The following is a 25,467-nucleotide window of genomic DNA, read 5'->3' on the forward strand; positions in this document are numbered from 1 at the left end:
ATTTTCTGGGGCCTGGACAATTTTCTTTTAAGATCAGTTGCGCCTTGTTCTTTGGAATGCTTAAGAAGGGAATGGCATCTAGCTGTGCCAGGGGAGGTTCAGGCTGGGTATTAGGGAAAGCTTCCATTCTGAAAGAGTGGTTGGGCAGTGGGCTGCCTGGGGAAGTGGTGAAGTCACTGCTTCTGGAGCAGTTCAAGAAATGTGAAAACGTGGCACTGGGGGATGTGGTTCAGTAGGCAGTACTGGTGGTAGGTGGATGGCTGGAGTAGATAATCTTACAGGCCTTTTCCAACCTTAATGATTGTATAAGAAGTGAAACAAAAAAATCCTGGGTAAAAAACTTCCCTACCAGTGAATTTCTTCTTTTGTGTTCCTATTTTTTTGCAAAAGACATCATGGGAAGCAGTCAGTGTAACTACCCTGCATCCTTGGCAGCTGCACAATGTAGCTCAAAGCTGCTTTCCCACACCTGGCCTTACTTTCAGTCATCTTGAATGAGCAAGTGCTAAATTTGACTGGCAAAGACAACTTTAAATCAGAGCCAGGAACAGAAGATATGGGCAGGTATCTGTCAGCTAGGAAAAATACAGCAACAAAAAATAGGGCCAAGAAGCTACCCTTGGTGCTTAAGATGGCATTATAAATTTGCAGCAAAACATTGTAGGCTGAGCTGAGGAGAGCCAAAAGTTGTAGCCTGTGTGCTGAGTATTTATGCTTCTAGAGAGAATAGATCTTTTCTTCCTGTTGAGCATTGCCTTGCTGCAGTTTTTTCTTATGTCCTGCAGAGTGCAGAGTGGTGTTTTGAAATCGAGGATGTATTAGTCTGGAAAGAGGATAAAGCCTAAGCCTGCTTGAAATTCTCTTTGTTAACAGCAAGGAGAGCAGGCTGCTCTGAGTTATGAATGTGGCCTTTTAAAAATGGAAATAAACAGACAGAGGGAACAGACGACTTTAATGAAGAACTACCAGTGTCTTTTTTGCTCTCAGATTCCATTAGCAAACAGACTGAAAAAAACAGTGCAGTTTGTGTCAGGAACAACTGGTCACTCCTGTGCACTTCAGCTTTCCTCAAACACATATACCTGTCACTGTGGAGAAAGACTGAAATGCCAAGGGGCATCTGCAGCAGTCAGCCTAGCAACAGCCTCATTTAGGACCACAAAAACCTTTGAGGGATTCAAACTGAGATGAGAGCGCTTCCCTAGGACATGAAATCCAGATGCCTGATTGCGACTGTCTTTCCATCCACCTTTGGCTATGGGATCCAGAGGTCTCTGTGCATCCCAAAGCCCCAGTTTGGAGACACTGGATCTTTCATGTCAAGTACTAAGCACCATCTGCATTTCTGGTATCTTTAATGGCACCGTTGCACTAGACCAGGGGCAAACAACTCTCTTCCTCCAACATGAACTGCATCAGTCTAAGGGACAGATAAGACAAAACAGGTGAGCAGCCTTTGTGTGTTGACATGGATGGAAAAAATTACACTATGCACTTTGCAAAAGAGAAGCGGGAATATATTTACTGATATAATGTAGGTATTATGTAGTGATTTAACAGTGAATTAACAAGGTTTGAGATGGCTGAATACACTTGATTACTTTCTGCATAGAAGGTAAAGCAAATTTGCTCATATGGGAGGCCCTCTCATTGAGTCACAAGGTTCAGAGTGGAGCCCCTTGCTTTCTGAACTCCTTGAACCACAAAGGTAATGAGCGTAGGTGTGGCTGGATCCACTCCAGAGTTGGTCAATGGTTTAATGTCTAAAGAATTGTATGTGAACAATCAATCTGATGTTAGCTTTACTAAGATTATAAAGCTGAAAACAAACCATTAGTCACTTATTGAAGATCTGTAGAGCATCTTGACATCAAGATGTAAGGGATCTCTGAGCAGGTGTAACCTTGAGAGGTGTCCCCACTCAAGGGGTGACCCTGTCATGCCACTGCCAAGCTCAAAGGGACTCTCAGCCTGCTTGCTCTTTATGATTCCAACAGTTTGTTTTATATAATGCATGAATACTGAGTTATGGTGGCAAGACTTCACATCTGCAAATGGCTGTCTCACTGGGATTTGCAGCACTGATTTGTTTCCTGCTTCAGATTTCTGAAGTTTCACCATCACACATCTGTCTGTGATTCATAACATTAGGCTGTGCCAAGCTGTAAGAATATGGAGGCCTTTTTGCTATTTCATGACAGAGGGACATATTCTTCAGTCCATGCTAAACCAGCGTTACTCTGCTCACAGGTGTAGCTTACCCCACATCTCACAAAATCCTTTGGTGTTATAAACAAGACAGAAAAAGAAAACATGAATGAAGAATTTGGGGTGAAGGATTGACCATTTCATGGCCTCTGGCACAGGGTGCGCTGTGATGCTGGTTTGCAGCCAGATCCTCTCTACGAGTGTTAACCAAGGCAGTCAGCTCTCAGGTTCCCTCACTACCTCCTACAATGTTGCAACACAGAGCATGTAGGGAAATGAAGCCCATAAATAACCAAGAAGGATAGGGAAAAGGGCAGCCTGGATCCCACTGAGCAGCAATTCTCTCCTGGATCTGAAATGCCAGGCAATGGCGACAGAGTTAATTCACACTTGTCAAATGGCCACAGGAGGCCTGGGGACCCCTTGCTTTTACATGGCTGTGTGTGCAGTGCTGTACCTGTCACAGATGCTGGATGAGATGTATCTTATATTATTCTTATAGCTTTAGGGCAACTGGAGGGAGAAGGAGGGGAGAAAATCAAATCAAACACACAGAAGAACATGAACACAAACTTGACAAATGCCTTCTGCTTGATGGGGTCTGATAGTGACATTGTTCTGGGACCAACTGTCAATCTTTTATTAACACCTTCAACACAGCAGAGTATACAGAATATGTGAGCGGGTTGTGATTTGGGGTTTTCTCTGTCTTTGTGTGTATATATGTGACTGAAGGTTCTGCAAAACAGGAGAGAAAGCAGTAGAGAGACTCTTTACTCTTGAAGTGAAGACAGGTACCTTTTCAATTCAGCACATGGCACAGTGTGGGCAAATTCCTCTTCCTCTTTCCATTCAGCAGTGATTGTCTCTGAAGGCTATACCAGGTGTACCCTTTAGCTACTGATAGGGAAACCGATCCACTCTGACAGCAATGTCTTCTCCTTCCAGCAAGTCACACCTCATGGATGGCATCATGGGATGGGAAGGGGCAAAATGATGTCTGGGCCTTCCAGAAAGCCTCCTTATGTTTGGGAACAGATGATGCACTGATATTGGTTGATGCAGACACTTCCCTTTCTCTTGTTGCCTTTTAGATTTTTCAAGCCAACTTCCTTTTTTAATTTCTAGCCTGATATGCCATCAGCAGTGGGGAGTAGTGACCCATACCTCCATTGGTGGTATTCTGAGCTGTCCTGTGGCTTAACAGCCACCATCCCGGTGCTGTCATTTACTTCGTTTTTGTTTCCTTTTTTAATCTCTTGAGTGTTTGACAATGATTGACATGTTTCTGTATGCTCACTGAGCTCACGATAGCTTCAGTGCTGCTTTCCATCACAAATCTTTTGACTTCCTCTTCTCTTGCTTCTGAAGGCTGCTGTTTCCTTCATTATTAGCTGATGACTGACAAACCCAACAGGAGCAATGAAATGTTGTTGCAGATCTGTACCTGTCATTAAGAACGACGAAGATGTGCCCCCAGTCTTCCAAAAATACTTTGCTCTGTCTATTCCTCTCCCCTTCTACTCCCCCTATAACTCTTGTGAGTGAAATGCTAAGTATTAATGTATGGACCATTGATTTTAATGATCATTTCATTGTAGGAAGTGTGACAGAGGAATACATTATGATGACTGCCTGATGCTGGGTGGATCTGTTATCTCTCTAATTTTCTGTCACTGTTTGTTTTCTGTTCTCTGCTTTACTAAGGAGAGAAGGAGTGTGTAGCAGGAAGATTGGGCTATGCTAGTAGCCATGATGCTATCACAGGTGCAATAAGGAATATGATGTCTCACAAGGGTGCATATTAGGACAAGGATTAGAAAGCTAGGTTTTGAGGATTACAGTTTGAGATGAAATCATTTCCCAGTGCTAAAGTCAGTCCTGAAAATGTGACTTTTTGATCTATTGCTTCATAAAGGAGAGCAGCACTCAAACAAGTCTACAGGTGGAGCCCTTGGACCCAGTATTGTTGAAGGGTCTCCAGCTTCCAGCTGCTTAAGTCACTTTAAAAAATTAGTCTGATTTGTTTGAGTTGCCCTCATTCTCTCTTTAATGTACTGTTGCTTGCTGCAAGTCAACATTATTAAGTGTCTTCTTTATTTATGCTGCTTCTGACGGGACTGCACATTGTACTGCTCTTCTGGTCAAAGTTAGTTGTCAAAGTTAGTTGTCTGTGTTCCCTTTGTGGTCAAAGGAGAAATGTGAGTACTTGCAGGAAGAGATTTTCCTATCTACCTCACAAACACCTTAGGGTGGATGGACTGCCCATAAGAGCTTGCTTTCTATTCACTGAACTCAGTGGCAGCCCAGCCAGACAGCAAGGTTAGACATGATGATGACTTTTAAATATAAATTTAGTGAATCCTTGCGTGTAGGCTTCTAAGTCTTCACAAGCAGGTCTAGTGGTATCATGGGTCCCATCGCCTAAATGCTTCTTGAAAATGGCGCTTAAGTGCTGTGCTTTTTTCCTGTCTCTGAAAATACTGCTTAAAACAAAAACACATAATGTCATTCTTTCCTAAAGAAAGCAGAATTTATGTAAAGCTAACATAGAATGGTAGACCAACGAATGTGGGAACATTAGATAGCAGATAGCATTAGTAGCAGATTTTTAATTTCTGGAGCTTTAGCTTGGAGACATCATCACAAAAAGAACATTGATGCCATGCAGTGAAATCAGAAAACTCCACATGAAATAATGATTAGATAATAATTTTGATCAATTCTACATATCTATCAGAGCTGAAATGAATTGGGAACCAAGGGACATCTTAATTGATGGTCCCCCAAGCTGTTGGGATGGGCAGTAAACATCATGGTAGTATTTAGAACCCATAAATTATCAAGACAGTGATATGTCAGTGACTGAATGAATAATGTAAAGATCAACATGGCTTATTTAAATTTACCTTAACCTTTTCTTCCACGGGAGAGCAAGAGAAGAATAATTGACTCAATTAAATTTTAATCTTGGAAATGATCTGTAGCTAGGTTTGCCGTAAACCAGTTTTCTCTTTCCCATGTAGATTAGGGAAGACTTCTAAGCTTGATGTCTCCACAATAATATTGACTGTAATATGATCAGAAATTATGCAAGGTAGACATTTATGTGTAGCAAGATTCTCAGCTAATCTGAGGGATCTATTTTGTGTTCCTATTTTCTCAAGCATTGCATTTGTAAAATTGAGAATACTTGTTTTGTTCCGATATAGTGTATTAACAATCCCCATTAAAAACTTAAAAGGAGATGGTGAAAGAATGTGTCTCTATGTGAAAAGCATTTTAGATCAGATCCTTACTGTATGCAGTGAAGGGGTAATAAATGACTTAAGTTTAATTAAAAAAGAAATTAATGTAAATAATATATGTGCTGCAAGTGACTGGAAGAAACAAGAGTTTCATGAGGTCACTTGAATTGTCAAGAATTTCCTTTCATTCCCTTGTGGCTAGCTGAGCTCTTGTTGAGCATTACAATCCTGTTTTTTTCTCAAGTGTAAAACAAAACAAAAAACTCAGTTTGTGTATTGTTTTTTTTGTTTTTGTTCCATTTTTAATGTTAAGTAGCATATATGTCTGAGTCATTCAGCAGATCACCTTAAGCCAACGGAGCCAACTGGCTGAAACTTTGTGCCCACAGCTGCAGATGGCCATGGACAACAAATTGTTTGGCTGAGAGAGGTCCTGCTGTGCTTGATCCTATTCTGCTGTCTTACAAGGGATAGAATGCAAGAATTTTATTGAAGTAAGATCTAGAAAAGATAGCTATGAGGGCCTTCCAAGAGCTGTGGGACCCAAGTTATAATAAAAAGATAAGAAGACTGTTTTAGGATGACAGAGGTAGAGACAGGTAGGATCTCACTTCGTTGCTTTGAGATCTGTTTGATAGTGGAAAAGTAAAGGGGATTCCCTCAGTCACACAGGGTTGAAAAGAGAGGGGCATGTCCATGAGTTTTTCAGAGGAGAAAGGGGGCAGCTGAATATGCAGTAGTGATTTTGATTGATCTTGGAAATGAATGATTAAGTTAACAACTTTGTATTGGTGATGACTCGGAGTGAAGGATGGCTGAGCTATTTTACCCATTGTCTTGTAAACCAGGAGACTAAAGCAAGGCTCACCAAAGACTACGGCACTGAAAAATGCCTGAGCAAAAGTTTGCGTACACTTCTTCTTAGCATCTCAGTTATTTTGTGTGGAATTCATAACATCACCTGAACATGAATGACAATAATAATGTGGCATCAGTAGAGACTGAGGGTGTGTATCTTCTGAAGTCTTTATCAAACTACAGTCCTTATCATTATTCTAGCAAAGAATAATAATTTCCTCTTCCTATTTGGGACCTTACTGCAGACGTTAAGAGATGCATCGTCCCCTTGAAGTGGCATATTTTACTGACACTAAAGGCACAGGTAATGTAAATGATAAGACAGACAAATGTATTTAGGTTGAGGTAGAGGTGAGCTTTTATGGCATTTCATATCATTTATCTCTACTCATGCCTGGAACTTGAAAGATGGCTAGAACTTTGCTCATGAAAATGAGAACCTTTGTCAAAGACATAACTAAGAAAATCTAAAGTGTCATTATTCATAAGAACTCTGCCTTAATTTACAAGAGCATCCCACCACCCTAAGAATATTCCACTGAGTTTTGAAAGTGTATGGCAATTCCGTTCAAAGATAGAAGAAGAAAAAATACTGTAAGGGAAAGAGGAAGGCATGAGAGGGATGGAAGCAGATGTAAGTGGAAATTATAAATGAAACATTATTATGTAAGGCCAGTAACAGTTTTTTACTATAATTAAGATTGATTACTTTAATATCCTTAAGGACTTGATTCAGAACTGTATTACAAACCATTTTTGTGGGGCTTCTGCTCTCACTGCCTCTGTGTGGAACTCACAGGTGTTTAAATAAGAAAAAGGAAATTCAGAGTGGAGTCTCCTCAGGTCTGGAGAGATTTGTAGTTGCCTCTGATCTATGCACTGAAGAGAGAGCCTCAGCCTTGATAACACTCTTAGGAAGTAATCACCTTTTGCAGATTTTACGTCTGAACATATACACAAGGCATGGCAATTTGGCTGGGGGGTGGGGTGGGCAAACGTGAACCATAAAACCTCTCGTGCACAGAGGAGATGCTGCTTAGATTCATGAACTGCAGAAATGACTTTCTCCCCTTGTGCAGGTGTCAGATGCGCTTTAGAAATAACCACTCTTCCCTTACAAACAGACAAGAATTGGAAAGAATGTCCTTCACAAGCGCGGCTGGGACTATCTGGGAAACCAGAAGGCTCTGGCTCCACAAACATGTCTTAATGTGAGAAAAATGAGGGAAACGCTAAAGAATTCTAAAACATAGAAGGAAAGTTTAAGGTTATGATATTTCAGTTTAAGGTAATAATCTGCTGCACTTTTACCTTAGTCATTTGACTGAGCTCACAGATATTCAAAAAATATGCAAACTTTGATCTTTTTTTGAATGGGTGAGGTGGGAAAGTCACGCGACCTATAAGGCTGTGAGCTAACTCCTGCCACTGAAGGCAGTCTAATGTCTGAATCGTTTCTTAGCTTGAGGACAAAGGCATCCCTGGTGAATATGTAGGCCTTTTGAATGTAAAAGGTAATATCCACTTCCCAGCTAGGGAATGCATTCAGGTTATTCCCACACTGGAACAAACCCCACACCAACTTCATATTGTTATGGGCTAAGCACCTCCTGTGTCATCCACCCTATTGGGGAAACCTGAGGAGAAAACCCTATTCTAATAAGAATGGGTGCCAGTTCATTGATCTGGGGCAGCCAAGGCTGCCCATAGGACCACCTGTTCTGAAGGGGTTGGTAGATCCTTAGGCTAGGATTTGGCAGAAACTGCCATGTCCACAATGTTGAGTAGATCCAAGCAAAGTGGGACCACATGGAAAATCACAAGCAACTCCATGGCTTGCAATGGCTACCCCCAGGAGAGCTGCTCCTGTCTCTTTTCCCAGAAAAGCTCAGGATGGAAGTCTGACGAGAGGTGCAAGAATGTCTCTCTCTCTGTTTCCTTTAGCTCTTGCTGTTTCTCATTAGTAGGACTGTATTACAAATATTTAGGGGCTGCCTTCATGCTTTGCTTCGCTCTTTGGAGAGGTTGTGTGGGGACAAGAATCAGAGAGTCAGTCTTGAGCTTTCTTTCGTAGGGTTTACTTGCTTTCTGCTCCTGGAATATTCACTGTTGAATGGCAGAATGAAATCATCACTTAATATGATCTGCCCATGTCTGGCAGAACAGAGTTGATCTTTTTCAGACAGGCGTGCTTATAGTTTTTGTCATTTACCAAAGTGCTTTTTTCCCTACTGATTGGCCACAATGTGTGCTACAGAGATGAAGTCGTATCGTCTTCTGCAGACAAGTGGAGCCAAAGTCATTTCTAGATAAATAGCACAAGAAAAAACACTGATTATGAAACTCTCAAATTTCTATATTTAATACCTATGCAATACCTATTTAATACCTGTGCACCTATCTAGCAAGCTTATATGATACTCACTTTGAATACTCTGAACACTTATCAATCAAAGACTTCATAATGTAATCCTGAATCAACTTCCCTTTCAGTGTTTTTTTTCTGATCTTCCCTTGAACACATTTAAACTTTTTGCATTCCCAGTTTCACAGCCTGATGACACACTCCTAGAAGAACTTATTTTGAGCTTTCCTCCTCCCAGTTTCATTTGAAGCTCCTGAATTTTTGTATTGGAATATATGTACCTTTCTCTGATACATTTATTCAGCATCCACCCAAGTACACTATAGGATTTATTGACTTGCAAAATTCAACAGCTTATCAGGATCAATAAATAGTTCCTGATGGGCGTATATTCCCTGAATTTGTCTAGTTTCTTTTTGAACCTATCTACATACTTCAAAGTTATCCTCACAGCACGTATGTACTGAGTGAGAAAGCTCTTCCGTTTGCTCAAAAAGTTCTGATTGTTTCATTGGTTGCCTTTTGCTGGGAAATACCAAATACATTATTTCTGTATTTTTCTTCTTCTTGTCTCTAGTGTTTTTATGGACCTCTGCCTCAGTCTCCTGAGTCATCTTTACCCAGGCTGAAGAGTCCTAAATTATTAATTTTGCTTTCTGAAGAAGCTCCTCTGAACCTCCGATAATCTGTGCATCTTCTCCACTCTTCCTCCCTCTGCCTCTTGTGTGGCCCTTCCAATGCATGATTGCAAATGCATGTGGCATCTGAGAGCTGGGCAGAGAATTGATGCATTCACAACATTCAATCAGTGTCTCTAAAATTACAGGGCACCAAATGAATGTAAATGATTTAGCATCTATGTCCAGAAAGTACTGGCTGTGTATTAATTTCATAATGTCACTTCTCATATAAATGTAAGTTTCATACATTCATGTATACTTTCCTTTTCCTTATACATGCTGTCATCTTTCTTATTTTTTTGAGATAGAGTAAGTACGGTCTCCAGTTGTATCTTTCTGAACTGCTGAAGTTTTTAACTTGCATTTCAATTTAAAGTGGACAAAGAAGTTCAAATGAGCATAAGGGATTTAGAAGCTCAGTTTAAAGGCATCTCCATCTTTGGGAAAAATCAATTCTTGATGATATTGATGATATGATGAATTGAAAATGAGTTCCAATGCATTTCCCTACCATGACTAAGCTACACCCCAAACTAACAGTAAAGGGAAGTTATCACCTGCTAGTTCCTTGAAGGCATCCATGGATTCAACCAGATAAATATTCACATTCCAAAATCTGTATAAATTCTTCCTGGCACTTGGAGTCTCTTGTCATTCTGATCTGAATTGTCTTTAGGGAGACAAACTCGAGTGTATATTGCCTGCACCTTAGGATGGCACTTTAAAACTTTGGTACATACTGTGGAACATCCACAACTTGCTGTTATTCTCCTCAAGGTCCACAGACTACGCCCCAGTGAGAGGAGTCTGTGATTTACCCAATAAATTATCATGACAAATCTACAGCCTTATGAATAATACATAGGAAGGATGGGATGGGGATATCTGTTGTCATTTCTGTGGATGTTACTAATAACCCGTAAAGTCACTCCTCTGGGGATGCTGTTCTGAAGAAGCATGATGCTAAGGCTGCAGAGCATCTTGCTTGGCATGTAGAATTGCTGTTTATAATGCAGGTTGAATTTGCCAGCACGTGCACATTTAAAAAAAAAAAAAAAAGGCAGAGGCAGAAACAGCCTTTGTGCTGGAAGGTAGAAGAAAAAATGATGATACCATAATATGCTCCTTGGCAAATAATCATTTAGGAGATATTAGGGAAATAAGTACAATATGACATGGAAGTGATAGATTTTTTTGTTTATTTTTGCCCTAAAGGGAATGTCTCTTATTCAGCAATGCTGTTGAATAAAATATGAACCACCCAGTTTTGTTTTGTACTTCTGTATTTTTATTAAAATGTTCAGGGTTTAAAACTTAATAAATTGACAAAAGAAAAAATGAATCTAGAGATGACAGTTTTTCCATCCAATCTGTACAACAGCAAGAGTAACACCAGGACTGCAGGAACAAATTCTTTTAAACTCATATTGCTGTGACAGAGAGGTTCCACTCAAAAAGTCTATGACCTCACTGCATCAAGAGGCAATCAGTTTTCCCAAATTTACTACATGCTCTTGCCTCAGTATTGCCTATATCTTGTTGCTCAGGATCTTCGTTTTATTCAAACTGGGCTGCTTACTAATACGGGTGTGTGACTGCTGTAAGTAGAGGGAGCCTCTTAAATTAGGGACTAATGTGGGAGTTTCTCCTTGGAGTGGATAAAGGTTACTGATGTAGAGCTTTCTTGTCGGTTCTCCTCTTCTGCTCCTTATAGGTGAAATGCTCTGGATTTAAACATGCATGGAGATAGTGTGAGATGGAGAAGGTTATTAACATTTTGTGTTGGATCATTACAGCTTTATTTCTCCTTGTGGCTGTTGAATACAAAATAGGTGGCAGTGGACACAACAGCAGTACTTGAGTACATGACAAATTTAATTCTAGCTATTTGCTGTAATAGTACCAATCAGAAGACGCGTATATGCGTAGAACATAAGAATATGTGTTTAAAAATTAGGAAAGGATTCCATAATTTTCAAATACGAGTGCTCAAAAATCATTAGTTAATCCCTTTCTCTTTCTCTCCAACAAAAGTAATGAGATCGGCTTTGGTATTAAAAGATAATTCAGGTTGGAAAGGACCTCAGTAGGTCATCCAGCCTAATCTCCTGCTCAAAAAGCAAGATCAGCCCTAATGTCATGGAATTTTATTCTTGTGAGGCTGCATGATGAATTTAAGAAAAAAAAATCAAGCCTTGGTTCCTTCTCTGATATTTCATGTCTGCCATCCACACTGAGCTCCAGAAGGTGCCTGCAGACTTGCTGTCATTTTAGGCTAGGCTGGCACCACAGAGCTCAAAAATGTCCTATCTTAAGCTTAATTGTATTGGTACCCCTGTGAAAGACACATTGAAAAGTAGTACTCAGCCCTTCTCTTTTCCAAATAATTTTATTTTGTGAGAGTTTAAACCTCCACCAAACATAGAATAAACCCTTTGGACAATTTTAGCATCTCTCTCCAGGTTGTTCTGTAGGGAAGAGGGGGCCTTATTGGACCTTTGACATCAAGTGGTCTGACAAAGCCTAAGGACATCATAACCCCGAGCAAAACAATGGGAGACAGACATTACACTCTAATGTGTGTGGGCAAGATCACGGTCAGATTAAATCAAAACAATAAGTGGATCCATCCAGATATCCACATCTGTACCTTTTTCCCTAACAGCAGCTGCTGAGAATAGTTTAATTCTGTTTGCAACCTAATCACCAGCATGCTTACTAAGGGAGGACAGTATTTTTATGTATCTAGTGAGTAAATTTATCAAAGATAAATGTAAGTTCAGAAACAGAGACTGCTCACACCCAGGTTGAGCAGACAGGGTCAGGTGTATTAAAGGTATTAGAAGGATTAAATGTGCTAGCTGACAGAAAGCTTCGTAGAGTTTCATTAAGATTGAGAGAGATGAATAATATTAAGCCTCGTTATCATACATGTCATTTTGGGAGAGAGGGTATTAGAAATGGAAGCAAACATCATTAACAGCAACTAAAGGAACAGTTTCATCTGCATGCATAAATATTTTAGCCCTTGCTTTTCCTCTGGGTAGGTCGTTAAATAAATGCTTAAGAAAAAAATAATAAAAGAAAGAGGATGAAGCATTCAGCCTAAAGGCGCTCAACTGGAAAAGTGAGTGCAAGGTTAAGGAATGTAGGCAGAAACAAGAGTAAAGGGCCAGCCTTTGTTCACTGTGAAAGAAGTGTAATGTTTGTGATGTTTGTACAAACAAGGAACTTGTCTGTGTTGTATCAAGGCTGAAGGTTCTGAATAGCAATATATAGATGGTTTTTGTTACTTCCTTATGGAGTACTTTAAACCAGCCTGCAGACACATCTGGACCACTGACTTTAATGTGTGACTGGGAGCAAAGCCTTGAGGATGTGAGTTTTGTAGGTAATTGCTCAGAGATCACCTCATCGAGCCTTTTGCCTTTGAAAAACACCAAAAAGCTGTTTAAAGTGAGTGGAGATACAATGTGGAAAGTTTGGGCTTCTTACCACTTAACTCATGAGAAAAACACGCTGCAAGAAACCATCAAGTTGAAGCTCTTTTTCAGAACTAGTAACAACGATATCTCCCATTAGCTTCCTTGATGTGTCAGTAAAAAGTCACTGTCATGTCACTATTCCAAAGCTTGAAAGGGAGGATCGTCTTTGCCATAGTAAAATGCAAATCAGCTTGACCAGGCTTACATCTGCAGCAAGGTCTCTCTTGGAAATGGCAATAAAATGTTCCCAGGAACCACCTTCTCTTTTCCCTGTCATGAATGAATATCAGTTCAGAGTGATGCTGCTCTATCTGTAAAGTCAAAGCTGGCAGGTAATTCATCACCGTACATTAAGTTGACTCATTAGAAACTACCCAAGCTAGATATTTGTATCTTTCCTGTTATTCTCATTTCACAAAGCTTCCTGTCCTTCTGCTTTGTCCTTTGTTGCTAAATTGCAATTATCATGGATCTTTGATCTCTTCACCTGTAGGTGACCCACTCATCCGTCACCACAAAGATTTTTTAGGCAGTAAAAATCCAAGACTTTCTGCAGATTAAAATAACCTTTAAGGCTTTCACCTGACTGTAGAACAGCCATACAGGTTGCATCAAGCAGGAGGCAGGAGGTAGGAGGTGGCATTGCCAGCTCAAAGCAGTGAATGGTCTTTGCTGATTTAAAAATCAGATATTATTTTAAGTAGTATCTGTTTGTGGCTTATACAAAATTTTCCTTTTCAGCTTTTCTTTACTTCTCTTTTCTTTTCCATAAGTGCCAGCAACTCCAGATGTTCGGATTCTACAGAAAATGCTAAAAATCACAAATAACCTGTACCTCAAGTAGATTTGTTAGAATTGGATGTGTTAGTGGACAATTTCTGTCATTTTGATCTGGTCAGCTGGAATGTGTGCAATGTATCCAGAGCTTTCAGATGGCTTTGTTGTACGTGGACTGAATAGCTTGACAGCATGCATACGGTATGTCTATTCAGCATTTCCTAACAACATGGTACTTATTTGAGATCTGGGGTACAGCTGATTTGCAAGGTTGCTGTGAACCTACCAAGGATGTTCTGGACACGAATCAGACCTGTTAAAGCTGTTGTGCAGGCTGAGTACATAGGAAGGCCAGAGAAAAGTAGAGAAAAATCCAGAATCTACTTGGGCTCATTTTTACAGTGAGAAAATAGGACTTGCCTAGAATAATGACAATTTTTTCCCTCAATATCAGCTTCAACAATTCCATTTTGAGATCAATTTCATTTCTCAGAATTCATTTTTACCGGCAGTGAGTTGTGTTTGGATCTACAACTTAGAAAAGAATAAGAAACCAGCATTGAATTCTGCTGTCTTCCATATGCTAAAATGAACAGAGAGCACATTTCTATCCTTATGAGAGGCTTTTTAATTTATTTTTTTCTTGGGGTTTTTTTTTTTTTTTTTTTACTTTTCAGCTTAAACTTCATTTTTGCACAAGCGATACCCAATGGTAACTATTTAAAACTTTAATAGAACATGAAAGTTGCTATTCGTTCACACTTTGCCAGTGAAAGGGTCAAAAGGGAGGCAGATCAGAAATTACCATATTTATGACACATTGCTAATGAATGTGAAATGCCATCCTCTAGCAATTTTCTTAAGTTTCATGCTTTGTCTTGGCCATTTCTAAGTTCTTCCATGGGACTAGTCCTGCACTGCTGTAGTGCCAGCACCAGCCACATTTCTTCTGTGGTTTACACTGAGGTATCTCAGACATTTGGAAACCTGGAATTTCTAAATGCAAACAATTTGTGCCTGGATCTGATACGAATAACATTCTCATTTGGGAAGAAAGGAGAAGGGTTATAATAGCAGCGTAAGATGTAACTCGCAATTGTATGGGAATCTGTACCCAAAGTTGTACGTCTGGTTATTGATGGGGAAAATCCAGCCCTGTTGTCTTATACATGCCCACTGCATTTAGTGAGGAGTAAGATAACTCAAGCACGTGCAAGCAGTAGTGCTTATAACTGTAAGAGTCTTCTAAAGCACTATGGTTGGAAGAAACTACTTCTAAAGCAGCACTTTGCAGAGGTCTAGGTTCAATTACTAGGGCTACAGTAAGTCCTAAGCACTACCACCTCACTTTAAAGCCCCTAAAGCTGAAGAGTTCATAACACTTCTGGTGTAGGATTAGGGTACCTTTATGAAGGATGTGATGCCACTGCAGCTGATCTGTCTTCACTGGAGTCATCACAATGCTGGTTTTGGCCCCGAATCCTCTTCCAGCTTCAGGAATCATTGATATTCATGTAACTGGATAGTTACCAGTCACAAACAGGACAGTTTCTTTTTTCCTTAGTTTTCCATCAACTCCTTTAGCTGTCCCACTGCACAAACACGTGTGTAAGTACCAGTGGCAGCAGAAGGCTGGGGGTTAAGGCTGTGCAGCTTGAAAGGGAAGCCAAAATTAAGTGGTTGTCTTCTAGACTGTGGCACACTTGATGCTCTTCTCATTACAGTGTTGCGTTTGGAATAGTCATGAACTTCTGATCCCACACAATCCAGAGCACTGTTACTGTACCTAGCTCTGGAAACAAGTGTGGATGTGGACAGGGACCTGGGGAAGACTGACTTGCCTCTGTGTGTTGTCTGCAAACTCTGTTCAAGAAGGACAAATATCTACTGGGCTCCTGTTAGAGATGCTTGTCAGAGGTGACAATGAAAATTTCACACTTTGCTTGGCAGTGCATCTCATGGCTATTACCCTTTTGGAAATGTGGACATGTACAAGAATGAAGCAGCTGTTATTTTCTTCTGAGGCAGATACTGTAAGGCACCTAGCATCAGCACAGCTATTTAGGCCATTTGTGCTGAGCTGCACCGTCCACACAGTAATATCACTTTGGGCAGCCTTATGCAGTAAGGGCTGCAATAGGGTGTGAAATAAAGATTTAGTGGTGTAACTTTCCAAATGCAGTCTCGCAAAGGAGTTCATTACAGTTCCATTAAAACTGTAGAATTAACATTAAAACAGCCAAGAAATGAAAAGAAAAAAAATAAATTAAGGTTCCTGCAGCAGCATTAAGTCACTCACACTGCACAACTAACATTTACTGTTTCTTGCTTTGGGTCAGATTGTACAACCGTCACTGTTGGCACAGTTGCCTGACTATAGTGATAGGATCTGCAGGTCTCAGAAGCTGTCAGCCCATACAATTAGGAGCTCTGCCTAAGTGGAAGAGACTTTGTTCGGATTGGTGAACACCATCCATCTTTCACAGTCCTCAGCTCGCAGTATGGCTGGGAGGTGTGGAGTGCAAGGAACTTAATTGGGTCAAACATTTCAATTTGTATCAGAAAGCCATTTAAGAAGGAAAGCGCTGCTTGTGTATCTCTGAGGGCAACCACTTTGCTCCCATCAGTGCTGGCTATCCTATTGATTTCTAAGTGGTTTCAGTCTTGGCCTCCAGCGGATCTAGAAGGACATTTTTTTATTTTTTTTTTCCAGGGAGCCATGATTTATTTTCACATAAACATCTTGATTTGTCTGAAGTATTGAGGAGTTTTAATTATTATTCTCCCTTGAAATATTGTAGGGAAGATGTTCTGAAATGATGAAAGCATTCCTTTTGTACATTTTCTGAGCTGTGACACATTTTCAGAGCCAAAATGCAGAAATGTCATCAATTCAGTGTAAAGATAGGTTGAAAAGGAAGTTGATGGAAATAAACAGTTCTATGAATTCATTAAATTGATTTCTTCCCTAGCTTTCTGTATGTATATATTTTCAAATGTGAAAATTTCTTCCAAAACTGGAATGGGAAACATTTTTCCTTTTGCAGCAGATCTCATAGGCTGGAAAAGCTGCTGGCAGACCGTCAAGTTTTCCCAGGATAAATAATAATCTCTGTGTCAAATTTGAAGAAACATCTGGAAATCTGTTTTAAGCTACCTATCATTGCTTTCCTGTTTTATTCTCCTGTATTTCTGTCTGTCTTTGCCACCCTGTAAATCTGAAAGATGACGTCATTTAAATGTTTGAATAAATGTACAAACACAGCCATCAAATTTAGGCAACTTTATTCACTTTATTAGCAAAGTTTTCAATATCAGTCTGTCTTCATTGTCCTTCTGTAAAACTTCTCACAGGAGTAATAAGAAAACTAATCCTCATATATGAGAAACTAAAAGCATTTGCAGCAATATTTCTCACATAGGGAAAGCACAGGCATATCGTCTAGGAGTTTAGATGTTTTTAGATGTTTTCTGGTTCTGCCACGGGTCCTGTTTTTGTCTTTGGGCAGGTTCTTTTATCTCTGCTCCCTGCTGTTTTAGGAAAGTGACACATAGTTTTTGTGTTACCTGTTGATCTTTTACATCTGTGACATAGGATCAGGGTGAACTGTGTGGGGTTAGTCTCTGACTTTAGGGGTGTCCCTAAGTCCCATATGGATACATGCCACAGTCACAAATATTGATTTTTGAGGGAAATATGTGCAACCTTCAGTGAAGGCTACAAAACTGAGGCGATAGAAATTTAATGTATTCAAACACTGCAGTGCTGTGTGTAAGAGGATATGATTTAAGGTAATGCATTTTAACACAGCATTATACACTTGCCAAAATGATTTTCCTTATAGTTATAGTCCTGGTTTTAAATGACAGTACATCAAGACGCATCTTGAATTAACTTGGCTGAAAGCTTTTTGTGATAAATAGCTGGTGCAATGGTGCAGGGTACAACTGACCCAGGCTCTGCGGGGATGTCTTTTTTCCTTGCGTCTTGGATATTACTGTGGGGTTGTAAAGATGGTGGCTTGAGTCATGAGTAATGTTTTGGTCTGGGCATTGCTTATCTATGTGCAGATGAACAAGAGGGAGGAAGTATCCCTGCAGCTGGATATGGGTGGTATTTCGGGGTACGTGGTGGAAAGATATCACAGATTCATAGAATATCCCAAGTTGTAAGGGACCCATAAAGATCATGGAGTCCAAATCCTGGCTCCACAATGAAGATGATGCGTCCAGACTTTGATACTTCGTAAAGGGAGAAGGCAGCTGTCCCGTATGGTACCAGTTGCTCCAGTAACATGATAGGGGTCTCTGGGAGGCACATTCCTGAGCAACTGCCAACCTCCTGACTCTGAGAGGGACAGAAATCCGGTGGGGGAGTGGCTGAGGAGTCATTCCCTGGCAGCGCTGTGCATTCAACCTGAGCTGCCCCAGGGAGCTCTGTTTCAGGGGAAAACTTCAAGGGAAGTGGAAAAAGAACCAAAATGTTCTTTTCAGGTGTAGCATCAGGGCTGGGACCTCAGTGTTCAAGTGCCCCCTTCTAAAAGCTAGAGGAGTCTGCTTTCAGCACAATCCTTTTCAAATCAGCAGTCCTTACAGCATGCATATAAATCCAAGGAAATATTAATTACAACCAAAAGTACAAATGCAGCAGTCAAGCCTTTTGGAAAAAGTGATTTATCTGACTAAGCAGCATTATTAATTATCAGTTTATCAGTGGCTTGACATAAAACACATAATTATATTGGTGAATCATTTAATAATTAGGGCACGAGTTAATTGCCATCAATCACCAGCTGAATAAAATCTCCATGAAGCAAACAATGGGACCCCAGTGGAGTAGAGGCACTTTTAACATATTTTTTCAATTAATAAAACCAACATAATTACAGTGGTCGACAAGTATGCATGTGATTATGAGAAGGAATGAGTAAAAAGAGTTTTGACAAACTAATGGCAGTAAATCATCAAGATTCAATGATTTCCTAAAATACTTTTGTTTTGAGAAAAAAACACATTCTGAAAAAAAATTAAAAACAAAGGAGGGAATCAAAAATTGGACTGGAATAAAAATGAATGGATGTCACTGAGTTGTGTCACTGAGTTATTCTCAGCACATCTGTGGAGAAACGAATGAATACCTGCTTCTAAAGAGTTGGCTGTTTTTTGGGGGGGGGGAAGGGGAGATGTTGGTTTTTTTCTTTATGATATTGCAACTCATTGTCTGGATGGGGAATTTAGGCTCTGAACCACTCCAAAAATGGATGGTACTGCCAACAAGAATTCTGAATTAACTGCTTCCTGCCACTCAGCCCCATCTTCTGATATGACATTATCTAGAAATTGAATACTTAGGAGATTCCTTCCCTTCTAGATTTTGAATCTTGAATTTTTATTTTTTTAATTTTGTTCGGTTTAGTGAAGTGCTTTAAAACAAGATAGCTGAAGCATAAAATATGGGACTCCAGGAGCTGGGAATAAGAAAGCAATCAGCACATGTTGCCAGCTTGGCAGTAGGCGTAGGGACTGCAACATAGAACATGCCAGGAAGCGGTGCTCCTCCAAACACAGCTCTGTGTCACATCTAATTCTCTGTGTCCCCACTGTCCTTGGTTTTAACTGACATTAGGTGATGTTACAGCCAGGTAAACTCAGACAAACTGGCTATTCAGAAGGGATTACCAGGGAATTCAGTTTATTTTCTTTCCAGTGGTTACACCCCCATTCTGAATAAGTAGCAAACAAAGGAAAATTATTTAGATTTATTCAATTTATTTTTCAGTAATTAAAGTGAAAGTGAGAACCCCTTCACCTGTACTCAATGGGAGAAGCAAGCAACAGAGAAACCCTGTAGGCTCATGGTAGTCCTTTGGAGGAGTCTGTCTTTATGCTGATTGCAGAACGTGGCCAGGCTGCTTATAAAGCTTAGTCAAGTGTTTGGCTACTGGTGAAATGGGATGGATTTCATAGAATGATTGGAAAAGACCACTAAAATCATGTAGTCCAACTTCAGCCCGCCCCCAACTTGCCCACTAAACCATATCCCTCAGTGCCACATCTACATGTTCCCTGAACACCACCAGGGACAGTGACTCCACCACCACCCTGGGCTCCCCAGGCCATCTTCCCCTTGTTGGCACTCCTTATGTAAGGTTCTGTACAAACACAGAGAAATGTGTTTGTGTGAGAAATCACACAGAGTCAAAGCAGAAACACTCACTTTTGAGAGGAGTTGTCTGTGGCACTCTGTCACAGTGCTGGGACCACAGTACCACACTTCTGCCATGTCCAAGGTGCCTTCGGGTACCTATGCAATATAAAATGCTTCTCAGTATGAGTGGAGGTTGCAGAATCCATCATTATTAGTTGGACTCTTCTTGGGTAATCTTTTAATTTTCCTCAGCCTTGTGCAAAGGTATAAAATGGGAGAAACAGAAGGAAAGAAACTATAATGGTATAGAGCCTCAGTCCAATTAGACTACTTTCTGATATTTTAGATAGCAGAGATTAATGTGAAATGTAGACAGAATATTAATCATCCAAAATTGGCCTTAACATTTAAATCAGAGTGCTACAAACCTGGCTGGGTCGACTTGTTTCAGACAAGAACTTTCCTTATAAAAATCCTCAGCCATTTTCAAAGCAGTCCCTTTGCAGAGGTGATGGTGTGCATTCAGCTGTGAGAGCTGGAAGTCTAGGAACTACAGGTGCTCACTGGCTGGTAGTTGTTTCATCACTCTCTCCTCAGGCAGAACTTGTCTTTTTGGCATTAACTTTAATAACAATAACCATTATATTAACACCAGTCATTAATTGCTAAAGTGTCCTAAAAGCTGTCATTTTATGATGATGAAAAAGATCAATCTGAGTGGGCTGGATTGCTCACTCTTAAATGAGATGTGGGTGAGCAGTGATGCTACTGTGACACGTGGAGTGGTGGGTTAGGATCCCTCAGCTCACCTGAAGAAATCTTGAGCACAGCATGGAAACAAATCAGGAAGAATTTGTCCCTAGGTGGCAGCATGGATGAATGGGCTAAGGGATAGTACCTGGAACTATGCTTAACAGCTTGAATGATGGAATACAAATATTATTATTGAGCTGAGGCTAATGTTGAATGAGGAGAAACTGTAAAAGTGCAGGAGAACAAAAATGGAGATATGATTTGGAAAAGGAAATAATATGCAATTCAACAATGTGAGAGTACAGTGCTCTCCTTGGCCTGAACAATGAGCAGTGCAAATGCAAAGAAAATAGTTAGCCAGGTACTATTTCTAGGACAGTGGGAGAAAGGATAAAAAATAAAACAGTTTCAGACCATGAAAACAATGCAGATCTCATTATGAGATATAGGTTAGGGAGATTTCCTGCAGGATGTTTGGTATCACCATCCCTGGGAGTCAGTAAGGCCTCATTGGATTGTCAGGTTTTAAGTTTAGTCACCATATTTCATGTGGTGCATCCTAGGGAAGTGATAACCAAAGGCAGGCATGTGCATGGCAATCTAATAGACAGAAGAAGGGAGAAAATTTCTCCCCCCATTCGTTGTGAAAAGGACAAGATGTAGGGGGCTTAAATTGTAGATAGATATTTCTTAGACAGCAAGAAATGCTTTCTAGCAGTAAGGTCGTCTTGTACTGGAAATAACTGCTAGGGGAGCCTGATGAGTTACCATCACTGAGGCCTTGAAGAATGGTATAAGCACACTGAGGCCTGGTGGGCAGTGCGAAGACATCAACAAAGCTCAGGGAGACTGTGAAGCTCTCGGACTGCCTCTCTCCCTCTTCCTCTGTGATTCAGTGATCCAGCACAACTCTGAATTTGGAAGGTGGTGGGAGAAACTTGTTCCTGCAAAGCTCATGGTCCCTGTTTTGCATAGCTAAAGGCTACAGCTCAGCTCTTGGATGTTTATTCCAAAGTTGAACTCCTGAAGCTTTCTTAGCATGGCAAAGCCTCATCAAGCGCCCATGCATGTAGGTGGGAAAATTAGGTAGCTAATTAACTGGCATTCATAAATCGGTTGAAGAGAGCACAGAAATCAGCCACTTTGAAAAGCAGAAAGATTCAAACTCACATTAAAACCTCCACTGAGACCATTTCATCAGTGTCAGCACAGGGCAGAACAGGCCCATTGGAGCCAGCCTGTGTGGTACACTTTGATTTGTTTTTTTCCAGAGCAGGAGGTCTTAACGACTGCCCAGAGAAACCAAAAATGTCTGAATTGAACATGCAAAATTCGTCTTGTCTGAGAACCCTATACAGACACATTTATTCAGAGAAGAGTATCCACACCCCACCAACTCCTCTTCAGTTACGTGCAATATCCCCAGGAAGAAAGTCACGGGGAGAAGAAAATACTATGGATCTGGGGTTACCAGATCAACTCCTTGTCAATCTGAAATATAATCAGCTTTATTCTTAGAGGCATGCTCATCTGTCATTCAGGTTTTGCGTTCAGAGGATGGCAATTAAGAGCTATTAATGTGAGAAACTCATTGATCCGATCACTGCTTGTGCATGATTTGCACGGGCATTAACCTAGTCTGGCTTGGTCCATGAGCATGATTCAGTTATGCATATAATAATAATGATGATAATGACAGCAAAAATAGTGAGCACTTATTTCTTGAGCAATGCATATATCTATTTATAAAGGCACATTGCACTATGTTAAAAATATTTGATAAATTATGTCCTTTTCTTTGTGAAATTCTGAATTAGTTTTTATTTCACAAAGATGAGTGAGTCACTTTTTTATCCTGCTTTCAGCACTGTTTTCAATTCCTCCATATTGTTTTTCTACTTCTGTAGGCTTAAAACAACAACAAAACAAAAATAACCTTTTTTTCCTTTACTTCTCTTTCCAAGGTCCTCTTTTTCAGTTGTTTCTTAGGGGAAATGTTCTTGGGAATTACTACAATTAAAAAGAAGCAAAAAAGTATGAAATTATGGGAAAAAAAGAATAATAATTTTAAGGGAAGGTAAAAGCCAGAAAAGATGCAGTAAAGATTTGCATCAATTAAAATTCCTAGGAAAAATAGAATTAGTCTTATACCTTCCAGATTTGAGTACTCCTTTATATGCTTCGGGATTGAAAGATCTCCAAACTATTTGGATATAGCAGTCTCCAACTTCTTGTTATTCTGTCCTGATTTAAGATTCGAAGATGATACCAAATCCGTCTGACACTGCAGGACTAGGCAGGAAACATACTAAAATGTTATTTGGTGATGAAACAACACCTGATCTGTAAAAATATCAAAACAAAAGCTCTCTCTCCCCCCTGCACCTACGATTTAATATCTGCTTAAGTGTTTTCCTGCTTTCTCTTCACTTTCTCTTCATCTCTCAAAGTATCCTTTCACTAAATTCATAACTTATGATTAGCCCCCAGGCTTAAAATTTTGCAGATGTTTCTGCGCTTTACTGAACTGAAGCCATAATGAGCATTTGACATCTAGGACTATTTCTGCAGTTAATAACAATATGTGATATGACATAGAAACATTCATATCCATCTTGCTTGGATAGAAGACAAAGGAAGCTCAGGGGAAAGAAATCATAATGCAGTAATATCTTAGACAGTGGTAGAAAAAAGCAATGAAAAATAGTGGCACAGCTAATGCCTCTTTGTGTAATTATTCCCACTTTTATAAGTTTGCCCCAATGTGAAAGTTTTCTCCTTTAAAATGGGCTGACAAAGATAATCCATTAATTCAACAGCACTGGAAAGTTAACATTTTTTCCCTTCATTAGCAAGTTCAAAATTGCATTTTATTTCCATTTTGATGAGATTTTTATGAGTTAGAAGAGATGAAGTTGAACCCCAGGAGCTTAATGGACCCAGAAAGATCGCAGATACAGGATTGAATTCAATGAACCGTGAGGAGTTTAGTAAATTAATTAAATTTAAGAAAATAATGATTTTTTTGTCTGCTGGATTAAAAATGCTAAAATGCAATGAAAAGTTAATTTAATGCTAAAACTTTTCCCCTAAACTTATTTTGCATTGGTAATAAATAATTTCTGCAAATCTTAAACAGGGGGAAAAGACTTTTAGAAAAATAATTATTAAACTATTTCCTGATTCCCTACTGTATCCTGAAATAATTTCAATTTAAAAACTGTGATTTAGAAGTATGTGTAGCCCACTTTGGGGTGTCTGCAGGGCTTTTCAGACCCACATCACATCTGCAGCTCTTTGCTTGTTCATGTTGCTAAAGCAGCTCAACTGGTGAGAAGTGGCTGCTGATCTCCTGACATTTGTAGGCCAATATGTTCGCTTGTGAGGATGGGAATGGCCTCAAGTTGCACCAGGGGAGGTTCAGGTTGGATATGAGGAAAAATTTCTTCTCAGAAAGAGTGGTTGGGCACTGGCAGAGGCTGCCCAGGGAGGTGGTGCAGTCACTGTCCCTGGAAGTGTTCAAGAACCATGGAGATGTGGCACTGAGGGACGTGGTTTAGTGGGCAATATTGATGGTAGGTGGACAGCTGGAGTAGGTGATCTTAGAGGTCTTCTCCAATCTTAATGATTCTGTTTCTATGTCTTTAAGGCATAGCCCTGAGGTTATGAACTACAAGACTTTACAGGGCCAAGAGCTCTTGTCTTCCTTTCCAAGCGAAAAGGATGAAGGATTTAAGTTTGCTTATTAAGCTGTTTGTGTCCCTAGTAGTCTGGTTTGTTGCAGCTGTATAAGATGCTTCTGTGTTTGGTTCCACTCAGTTATCCCTTTGCAGCACTTCTTACACTGAATTGCAGGCAAAAGAATAATCCTCTCTCTAGAACTGTCTTCATGCACTTCTTAAAGACTTAAAAAACAAAACAAAACCAAAAAAACCCCAAAACCGTAACTCCCTAAAATAAACATCAAACTGGTAAACAAAACTTGCCACCTTCCTCAACCCAACCAGGTGCACGAAACTAGCAGACCAAGGAATACTGAATATTGGAACCAGAGCTTGGTCCTTTTTTTTCCCCTTCCTATTCTCTTTTTACACTCCTTGTCAGAGACATTGCGGAGCCAGCTCTTCCCATGTCAGTGTTCTGTGTGGAACTGAAGCAAACACAGATAATTTCAGCAGTTTAGCAGGAGGTGTTAGTGTCACTGTGAAAACATTGTGATTAGAAAAGCAAAATCAAGTTAACTTCTCTTCCTGTTTTACTTTCTCAAGTACCATTGCAAAGAGTGACATTTCAGAAGTCTGTCATTATTGATGATGTGACAGATTCAGATGTAGCTATTGGAGGAATATGACTTTATCCTGCATTCAAAGACAATGCATGAATTTCCTTTAAAAGAGAGATTGGCTTTGTTCTGTGATTAATGATCTGCCACTCAACAGCAGCTAAACAATCTTCAAGGTATGGCATCCCACAAAAAATTAATCAGTGATTGAGAACTGGTGTGACCAAAAACAGAGGGGAAACTTCCTAATACCTATCAGCAGAAGTATGAGTTGAAATCAATCAAATGGTGTCTTCAGCACTGGCTGATGATCTCTACTGAGAAGGATTGAATGTATCCGTGGTTAAAAACATGTAATAGGTTTAGGATTTCAGTCTGTGGGATTTTGTAGATGTTCTTGTGAAGTCCATCATGAGAGCTGAAAATGAATCAAAGCAATCCGGTTTCTATCTGGTGTAAGTGAGAGGGGAAGAAGCAGGAAAAAGGTGCAAATAGGTATAATATAGTTGTCTTTGTTGATAATAAAGAAAGTTAATCTTTTTGTATCTTGTTTCCATGATGGTGTTATAACCATGGAATTATTCCCCTGAATAATCATATCAAAGCAAGCTATCTAATATCTTGTGTAGAATTATTACTTTACTTGCTGTGAAGAGCTCTGAA

General features: G+C 39.9%; 1 protein-coding gene across 29 annotated transcripts in view; it reads left to right on the forward strand.

Annotated features, from left to right (window-relative positions):
* The window catches only part of LOC110399220, a 585,449-nt gene that overhangs the window by 28,060 nt on the left and 531,922 nt on the right, over positions 1-25,467 (forward strand). The gene's annotated exons all lie outside the window — the stretch shown is intronic.

Source organism: Numida meleagris, chromosome 5 (genome assembly GCF_002078875.1).
Source record: "Numida meleagris isolate 19003 breed g44 Domestic line chromosome 5, NumMel1.0, whole genome shotgun sequence".
NCBI lineage: Eukaryota > Metazoa > Chordata > Aves > Galliformes > Numididae > Numida > Numida meleagris.